Source organism: Schistocerca piceifrons, chromosome 3 (assembly GCF_021461385.2).
Source record: "Schistocerca piceifrons isolate TAMUIC-IGC-003096 chromosome 3, iqSchPice1.1, whole genome shotgun sequence".
Taxonomy (NCBI): Eukaryota; Metazoa; Arthropoda; class Insecta; order Orthoptera; family Acrididae; genus Schistocerca; species Schistocerca piceifrons.
The window spans coordinates 109,578,899-109,585,353 of record NC_060140.1 but is presented as its reverse complement, the minus strand read 5'-3'; the positions used below and the strand labels follow the sequence as shown (position 1 = coordinate 109,585,353).

The window sequence follows — 6,455 nt, the reverse complement described above, 5'->3', positions numbered from 1 at the left end:
GTGACTATGGAAGTCAAGTGATTTTGATGCAAAGAACACATTGAGCCATTTACAGAGTGCATTTTCACCCAGAAAGGAAGTTCCTTGGAGGCTGTTCGATATAGAGTGGAAAGATGAAAATCTGAGGGGCCGAGATGAGATGAATAACGTGGGTGCACAATGACTTCCAAGCTCCTGTACTGTGTTGTCCAGCAGAATGCAGGAGGGCATTATCATGGAGTAGCTTCACTTCATGCAGTCATCCTGGTCATTGTTCTTATACTGTGTCTGTAAGATGTCTCAGTTGTTGGCAATAAATGTCAGAAGTGATGATTACACCTCAGGGAAGCAATTTGTAGTACACCACACTGCCGCTGTTCCATCCAGTGCGTAACATAATCTTCTGTGGATGTCCGTAGGTCTTTGTTTGTGCTCAACCATTCCTTTCTTTTCCTTATATTACCATAAAAACACCATTTCTCAGTAATGATACAGGATGGCAATGGTTGGTGTTGTTCACAAGCCAGTTGATGTTGAGCAAGCAGAGGTTGACATATGACAACCTGCTGATTTTTGTGATTTTGACTTAGAGCGTACAGTACCCATACACCCGATTCTTGAACCTTCCCCTTTGCGTGCAAATGTTGTACGATGGCGGAATGATCACAGTTCATCACATTTGCCAGTTCTCGAGTACATTGATGTGGATCATTGTGGATTAATGTATTTGAACAATCTTCATCTAACTTTGAAGGTCTTCCTGAACATGCAGAGCCACTAATGTCAAAACTATTCTCCTTAAAACAAGAAAACTGTTTTCCTGCAGTGCTTATCTCATACACAGCGCAAATCTTTCTGGGTGCTGCCTCTAGTATCACCCCATTATTGTACTCAGACAGAAGACTAAATCAGAAATGTTCTGATTTCTTGATTTGGTAGTCCATTTTCTAGTGTTTGCAGCTCCACTCACTATCTCCAAATATAATATATAAACTCAAACAGCAATTGTGAAATAAAAATGACAATAAATAAATAAACAACTGGAATACGAACATACAAAACAAAATTGCTATGAACGTATGCACCAACATAATACATTTTTGGCTATGATAACAACAAATAAACAGTGTCAATGGAAAAAATTTTAATTTTTCTGTCATTTATAAAGCATTTGTGTGGTTTGAGACAGAACTTGTTGCACCAGACCTTTAATAATTTATTGCAGAGAACTTGAAAATTAAAACTTTGTGGTTATGACAGTGTTACGGTGCCAGCTGTGATATGTCGATCACTCTGCAAGCATAGAGAAACTTAAGCTATTTGCATGTTCCATGGATCATGTTGTTATGCTATGGAACAAGTCATTTTTGCATTTATGATACAACGAGTAGAAGTAGTTTTCAAGCAGATAATGTTTAAGTTAGTGTTTGAAGTTAATTTTATTGTCTGTTGAACTCCTCACCTCTCTGGGAAAGGGATCAAAGATTTTATGGCTGAAACCTTACTCCTTCCATGTGCCCCACTGAGGGTGTAGAATGGGTAACATAAGTCATACCTCCTAGTATTATAATAATGAATGTTACGTTGTCTTTGAATTGTGACTGATTATTGACAACAGACTTCATAAGGGAATAGATGTTATAAGTGTATAAATATTTATGTAGTAAATACCCCATAATATCTCCACTATACACTTCTGTGCAATGATCACTGTTCCCCAATGACAAGGTACACCAAAATGCAATGCCATACTATATTAGTGAGTGAAAATAGGAAAAGTAGGTTGAACTTGATACATCTCCAAGGAGATGAGGCTTAGTTTATCTGATCTTAAACATCTTTGAAAGACCAGGAGAGGTAAAAAATCATGGTAGCATGTTAAGATCTCAAAGGTAGGCAACTCTGATGTATAAGTGCTGATGTTACCCCAAAATAATAATTAGTTTCGGAGGTACTTTGGAAAGTAACATAACTATTTGCTGCACAGCTGAGGAACCAGTGTTTGCTGGATGAAAAATAGAGAGGATTGGAAATTATGTAGAAGTAACCCTTGTTATGATGTCATCTTCTCTGACAGCACAATGCCTCAATCTGAGATTTTGGTTTGCATGCTTCCCAGTGTCTCCAAGCTGACTCAATTGTCAGATATGCCCCCATGAAAATTGTGTTTGCTGCTGAAAACTTCTAGACTCCGTCCCAACACCCACACCAAGATGCTAATAAACTGTCACTGCAGAAGTTTTATTAGTCTCTCTGAAGTTTTGAAGGTTAGGTGGTCCTGCACCAGACTGTACTTGTTTCAAAGACATATGATTCTGACATTAAATCTTATTTTACTGTTTCAACAGTGCATGACAAAGAAAAGTTGCTGTCGAATATGAAACTGTAATTGGGACATTTCCTTGTGATGGTCATTCCGAAATTCAAACAGCACATAAGTTTCTTGAGTGATCGTATTTTTTAAATGCATATTCTATTCACTACATGACCTTGCATTATACGTCTTTCAGGGAATACTGGCACAATAGATGAAAATCCTGTCTGACACTTCTGGAGTGACAGCAGTCTATAAGGTACTGGTGCTTAATGCCCATAATTTTTATAATCAGTGAAGAGGAGACCCTGAAGTATTAGTAAAAGAAGAAATGCCCTGACATATGAATCAATTCAAAGCTTTGTAATCAACTTCTGAAGCATTCACAAATGAGTCTCACAGTTTGAAGTAGTCCTAAAAAGTTTTGAAGCTCGTATAATACTACATGTAAAGCTGGATAAACGCCAAAATTGCTGGCAGTGACATTATCAGGGTCAAATCTAAGTGTATATTGAATGGATGGGCTAACAGGAAAGGCAGATGTGTATTTGTCGCAGTGACAAGTCACTCAAATCCACCAAAGTAGAAACAGAAGTTGCATACGAAATTGTTATAGTATAGAATCTTTATTGTCACATAATATGTTATATACAATCATTTGACTGAAACATTGGTGGCTGCTCAATGAAAAATTCTGTTAAATGAAACAACAAGTTTACTGTTACCAGTCACTGTTTATTTATCTCCACGATGCATTTCAAAGGTTTAAACCTCTATCATCAGGTGCATTTACATTTGTTAGTATGACATTTGTGTGTGTGTTGTGTTATAATTTTTCGGAGGAACTTGTGGCACTGTCTCCATTGGTCACAGGTTCTTTCATAACACATCACATGTATACTGTCATATTTTGTAAACACATATCAATTCTATGCCTACCTAAGCATACCTTGAAACAAGATACATTAAAAGAAAGCATATGGATGTTCCCAATTTTCCATAGTGATTCAAAATCTTTCTTTTCAAGTATTTTTCATGTTTGTTTCTCTAGTTTATAAATATGGACATAATAAGATCAAATACTTGCATAAAAGGAGTATATAAATATATACATCTACATAGATACATAGTTAATATGAGGGCCGTTCAGAAAGTAACCTCCGGTTGATTTTAAAAAATACACCAAGTTAAATAAAAATATTTTAATATATACATCTTACAACTACATCTTTGCACTATTTTTCTACATAGTCTCCATAGCGATTGAGGCACTTATCATATCTCTTCACAAGATTAGAAATTCCTTCTGCATAAAAATCACCCGCTTGTGCCTGGAGCCAGCCTGTGACCGCATCTTTGAGCTCTTCGTCGCCACCAAACCGCTGTGGCCCGAGCCATTTCTTCAAATGCATGAAGAGGTGATAATCACTTGGCGCCAGGTCTGGGCTGTAAGGTGGATGGTTGATAACGTCCCACTTGAAGGACTCAAGAAGGGCCGTTGTTCTGCGAGCAGAGTGAGGACGGGCGTTATCGTGCAAAAAAACGATACCGGAAGTCAGCATACCACGGCGTTTGTTCTGTATAGCCCGTCGTAACTTTTTTATTGTTTCACAGTACACGTCTTGATTAATGGTCGTACCACGTTCCATGAATTCAACCAACAACACCCCTTTGGCATCCCAAAACACCGTTGCCATCAGTTTTCTGGCAGAAAAATCTTGCGAGGCTTTTCTTGGTTTGGTAGGCGAATTTGAATGTGCCCACATCTTTGATTGTTCTTTTGTCTCAGGGTTCACGTACTTAATCCAGGTTTCGTCACCGGTCACGATTCTGTTTAACAATGGTTCTCCTTCGTCCTCATAACGTGACAGAAAGTCTAATGCAGAGGCCATTCTTTGAGTTTTGTGGTGGTCGGTAAGAATTTTGGGCACCCATCGTGCACAGAACTTACGGTAACCCAATCTTGCTGTCACTATCTCGTACAAGAGAGTCTTAGAAATCTGTGGAAAACCAGTAGACAACTCCGACATTGAGAAACGTCGATTTTCACGAACTTTTGCATCAACTGTCTGAACGAGTTCGTCAGTCACCAATGATGGTCTACCACTCCTCTCTTCACCATGAACGTTTTCTCGTCCACTTTTAAATAAACGTACCCATTCACGGACAACTCCTTCACTCATAACTCTTGGTCCGTACACGGCACAAAGCTCACAATGAATAGCTGCTGCAGAATATCCTTTGGCTGTAAAAAACCTTATGACAGCACGCACTTCACATTTGGCGGGGTTTTCTATTGCAGCACACATTTCAAACTGCCACAAAAACTAAACTAGCGCAGGTACGACGTTCACTCGACCACGGCTTGATGCCGACTGACCTGTTGAGTGCGTGAACGCACAGATGGCGTCGCTACTCCCCCCACAACCCGCACTGTGACCAATCGGAGGTTACTTTCTGAACCGCCCTCGTATATGGTTTATAAGTATGGACACATGTAAAAAGAACATATACCTCCATTAAAAGAGAATATAAGCATACACATAGAACATAATGTAGAAAAAACTGAAAAACAAAACAAATGAAATATCTGCTACTTGTCTTCCTCATTTATAAAATCATCCACACTGTAGTACCATTTGCTTTTGAAATATTTTTCAACGTTTGCACCCGTGGGTTCTAGCTAACACTACTTGAACTTTGAAGGCATTTTATTGCTAAGCTTCAAAGCATATAATATGGAATATTTTCAAATAATGTTAGCCTGTGGCAAGCTAACATGAAATCTTCTTTGTGACTTGCTGAAAAAAGAAGTGGGTTTTTTAACTCAAAGAGAAGTGTTTCGTATGTAAACACAGAAGGAATTATCAATAAGTCAAGGCTTGCAAATAAAGGTTTGTATGATTGTCTATTATTTGTTCCAGTCATAGCTCTGATAATTTTTTCTATAGCTTGAACACACTGATGAGGCTTCTTTTCAACAGCCCAAAAAATTATGCCATATCCTACAGTTGATATAAAATATGCATGATACACAATTTTCCTAACAGGTGAGTCACCTACTTCATTTAGAACCCTCATTGTGTAACCAAAACTACTTAACCGCTTCAGTAAGCAATCCAGATGATCAGTTTATGGTCACTCCAACTTTCTGCTGTTATCACTTCTCTGCTTTCATAACTTAACTGTGTAATATATTTAACAGTTTGTTTGGTCATGAAGTGTACAGTTTGTGATTTGAAATGATAATTAAATCAAGCTCATAAGGTATCGACAGGTGTTAATATACATCAATGAGAACAGTTGAAAATGTGTGCCCTGACCGGGACTCGAACCCGAGATCTCCTGCTTACATCGCAGGCACTCTATTCATCTGAGCCACCGAGGCCACAGAGGATAGTGCAACTGCAGGGATTTATCTCTTGCACGTTCCCCGTGAGACCCACATTCCCAACTTAATGTCCACACACTACATTTGTAGTGCCCCTGCCCACTACACTCATTACTCGCGGCAGACAATCTTCCTGAGTCCCGTAAGAGTTCGTGCAATGCGTGTGAATCGAGCACAGAAGAAGAAGGTCAATGGCCGGACATGTCTGAAAGAACAGATACCATCTTCATATTGTTAAGGCTAAATGGCTGTTGACCTTCTTCTTCTGTGGTGGATGCACACGCATTGCACGAACTCTTACAGGACTCTTGTAAGATTGTCTACCGTGAGTAATGAGTGTAATGGGCAGGGACACTATGAATGTAGTGTGTGGACATTAATTTGGGAATGTGGGTCTCACGGGGAGAGTGCAAGGGATAAATCCCTGCAGTTGCACTATCCTCTGTGCCCTCGGTGGCTCAGATGAATAGAGTGCCTGCCATGTAAGCAGGAGATCCCGGGTTCGAGTCCCGGTCGGGGCATACATTTCCAACTGTCCCCGTTGATGTATATCAATGCCTGTCGACAGCTTAGGGTCTTGATTTAATTATCGTTTCATTCTAACAGAGCTGCATGGTCACCGATGGTATCTGTTCTTTTGGACATGTACGAAAGAAAAGATACTATCTTCATATAGTTTGTGTTTTTGTTAGGCTTAGTTTCATAGTATTATTGTTTATCGATTTTTCTAGTTCTTGAAAAGTATGCTTCGTTTTCTGTGCTAATTCTTTC

General features: G+C 39.1%; 1 non-coding gene across 1 annotated transcript; it reads left to right on the top strand.

Annotated features, from left to right (window-relative positions):
- The first annotated feature begins 6,130 nt into the window (after window positions 1-6,130).
- Window positions 6,131-6,205, top strand: Trnat-ugu. The gene has a single exon. It is a non-coding gene; the product is annotated as a tRNA-Thr (tRNA).
- Window positions 6,206-6,455: the final 250 nt, after the last annotated feature.